We start from the raw sequence: 3732 nt of genomic DNA on the forward strand, positions 1-3732 counted from the left end.
TTATGTCGCTTCTCGGCAATATTAATAAATAAAAACGCGACACTCACACTCGATATAACAAACAATAAAATTGCTTCTCTGAGCTAAGTCTAATAAGATAAAAAAAATAAATATAAATAAAAGAATAAAAATCACCCGCGCGCGGAAGGAGATTATGAACGCGGGTGCCCGAGGATCCAGGTACCGCTGACTCCTGGTGCCTGAGTGCAACGCAGGCTATCTGCCGCGGTTACCTAACCAACAATTAATCTTAAATTGTATAATTAGGCCGTTCCTGGCGGCCTGCAATGCCAGGCCGACCCGCGGCAGAGTCGGAGCAAGCTCCGGTCACCCGCCAGGCTCCAAAAATCAGTTTAATATTCTGAATCCCCTATAGAGATTGTATCAGATATTAAGCTGATAAGAACAGATAAAAGCGGTTTATTTTCAATTAACCCATTTGCATCAAAGCGCGGAATAATCCGCGGGTCGCGACAGTCGACTATCACCATGCGCGGAATATTCCGCGGGTCGCGACTGTCAGCTATCACCAAGCGCGGAATAATCCGAGAGCCTACGTTGCTTGTTCTTACCAGTTGCAAAATATCCTTCAGTTGCATCAGACCACGTTCAACCACTTGTGTGAGCGTTTCAGTTCTTTGAGTTTAATATACATCAGTGTATTCTAAAAAAGTTTTACTTTTTCTGTGAAAACCTTTCAAACTGCCACTATCAGTAAGTATTGCCAATCTATATTTAAATTCAAAATATCCAAGTTTGGAAAGCAATCTTATTTTATAATATAATCTAAAATTTATTATGCCCCAGTGGATATTGAGTATAATGATTCGGAATCAAGTAACGAGATAAGACGTCCTAGAAAACGTTGCCGGAGGATTTCATCAAGTTCTGATAGCGAAAATGAACAGTGCAATAGTTTAATAAATGAAGAGTACGTGTGGAAAGCCGAAAATCATACTCCGATTATACATCGTTTTACAAGTGAAGGTGGTGCAAATATAAATACACGGGGTTTGTCGAGAGGGGAGGTTTTTGAACTATTTTTTAACAATGAATTAATTACAAAAGTAATTACGGAAACAAATAAGTATGGTGCAAGCGACGCAGACTTTATACCTCTTAAAGTGGACGAATTAAAAGTATTTATTGCTATAAATATTTTAATGAGTCTAATTTCCAAGCCCACGGTTCAAAGCTATTGGTCAACAGATAAAAGTATAGAAACTCCGTATTTTAAAATGTCATGAGCCGTAGGCGATTTATTTCTATCTCACAAAATTTACACTTTTCCAGTGCAAATAATCCTAATGACCCACTGTCTAAAATTCGGGAAGTTATTGAAATTGTAAAGAAAACTTTCATTCGCATGTATGTCCCAAATAAAAACATTTCCATTGATGAATCACTGATGGCATGTAGAAGTCGTTTACATTACATACAATTTATTCGAACAAAACGTGCGAGATTCGGTGTCAAATTTTATAAACTCTGTGATTCACAATCACGATACATACATAATTTCAATATATATATAGGAAAAGATAAAACTGCTACAGGATCTGCTGGCAGGAATGTTGTATTCAATTTGTTAAAAGAGAGTCAACTATTGCACAAGGGGTATTGCTTATTCATTGATAACTGGTACAGTTCACCAACATTATTCCGAGAATTATATAATATGAAAACAAATGTATGTGGAACAGTGAGAATAAATAGGAAAGAAATGCCTACAGAATTAAAATCACGCGTATTACAAAAGGGGAAGCTGTTATATTTAGTACAAAAGAGATGGCGGCGATAAAGTGGAAGGACAAGAAAGATGTCGTTATGCTAACTACTATGCACGATTTAAGTTTTGTTGAAGCAGGAAAACCAAACCGATATACTGGAGAAAAGAGTTTAAAACCAACCGCAGTAGTAGATTATAATCAATATATGGGTGGAGTTGATGTTGGCGACCAGATGTTAAGCAAATTTCATACTATTCGACGATGTAAAAAGCCTATAAAAAAATGTTTTTTTATTTTATTGACATGATGTTGCTGAACACTTATGTAATTTTTAAAAATCATAAGAAAGATCGAGCGTTTCATGTGTTTAAACAGTTATTAGCCGAAGAAATTATTGATAAATATTTACCTAACATAAATGTAAATAAGGCATCTGTCAATGATTCCATTACGAGATTTACAGGCAGACATTTTCCTGTACGGATACCTGCAACTGCAGCAAAGGGAAATAAAACTTCAAAACGATGCGTTCTATGCCTAAGTAAGTCAATTCGAAGGGAGACAGTCTTTAAATGCCATGTTTGTGATAAAGCATTATGTATTGACCATTTTAAAGAATTTCACGAACGTTAATTTATTTTAATTAAAATAAGTTTATTTTATTTATAAAAAATATTTGTTTTTCCTTTTGTGTAAAAAAATGTAATATAACACTGTGTATCAATCGTTTAAAAAGTACATTCTTAATAAATTCGATGAATTTTTATCATGAATTATCATTGATAATTTCGGTGCCCGTTACTACACATACGATCGACCGCGCGTGGTGATACGCGTCAGTCGTTTGTTGAACGTCGCTGATGTTTCGATGCGGAGGCTTAAGTAGAGCGATGATGCAAATGGGTTAATGTTCCCCTAGGAGACAAGCCCCCCAGGGTGCATATACATAAAATTTCGGCCGCGCGCGAATAAACTTAAAATTATGGGCGGGGGACAAAAAACTCCCCCCGCCAGTGGGTCATAAAAACTAGGCGCTGGGGGAGCACTAGCCTCCCCCAGGTCGCGGGTGTAAAACATTTGTTAGTATAATTGCCCCGGCTGGCAGACCGGGGCAATGCATATCAGTATCACAGCTAGTCTGCCCCCGAGCTTATCACAGAGAAGAAATCATAAATTAAAAGGACCCGGGGACGTGCACGCGACTAGCATGTAAAATAAAATATATAGTAAATCGCGACACACTCATTCTCGAATAAAATACAATAAGTTGATACGCGGCATTCACACTCGGACAGGCCCACACAACATGCAATATAAAAATACAAAAAGGTCATAATAAATAAAAACAGGGGAGGGAGGAGGGGCTCGGCACACAGCTAAGTCCCTATTCACTCAGCCCGAAAGAATAAAAAGGGGTGGGCAAGACGCACGCAATAAGTTACGCGACATTCATACACGAAATACATATAAATAAACGCACCAAAGTGCCGCACCTACGCGTTGGTGGGCCAGCGCCGGCGCGAGGAGGTGTCACGAGCACCCCCTCAGCCGAGGGACGGGAAGGAGCGGCGTACTGGCGCACGCTGGACACGTGCTCCACGTAGATGTCCCGGGACCAGCGAATATCCGAGACGATGAGGCGGCGCATCATCGAGGCGTAGGCGTTACCAATCCTAAGCATTCTCAACACCGCTTCATTTCTCGGATCCCACGAGCCGAGGGCACCGACGACGAAGGCCGTTACCACGACGCGATATCCCCGCCGCTGGAGCTCCTCCGCCAAGGGCGAGTACTTGGCAACTTTCCTCGCCCTAGCTTCATCGAAAGCCTCCCAGCGGTTTTCAAAGGAGATAGTCACGTCGCAAATAACGACGCACTTGGTTCGCTCGTTCCGAATCACAAGATCCGGTCAAAGCTCCCCAAGTTCCCCGTCGATGCCCTCGACCCGCCGATTAACCCGTTTTTCTCCCGGCATCCGGCAAGCCTTCAAGAGGCGGTGCAA

The 3732-nt window shown here is 40.8% G+C and overlaps 1 non-coding gene across 1 annotated transcript; it reads right to left on the reverse strand.

The window, feature by feature from the left end:
• Positions 1-258: 258 nt before the first annotated feature.
• Positions 259-420, reverse strand: LOC126852143 (U2 spliceosomal RNA). The gene has a single exon (XR_007687794.1). It is a non-coding gene; the product is annotated as a U2 spliceosomal RNA (small nuclear RNA).
• Positions 421-3732: the final 3312 nt, after the last annotated feature.

This window comes from Cataglyphis hispanica, chromosome 9, assembly GCF_021464435.1.
Source record: "Cataglyphis hispanica isolate Lineage 1 chromosome 9, ULB_Chis1_1.0, whole genome shotgun sequence".
Classification (NCBI taxonomy): Eukaryota; Metazoa; Arthropoda; class Insecta; order Hymenoptera; family Formicidae; genus Cataglyphis; species Cataglyphis hispanica.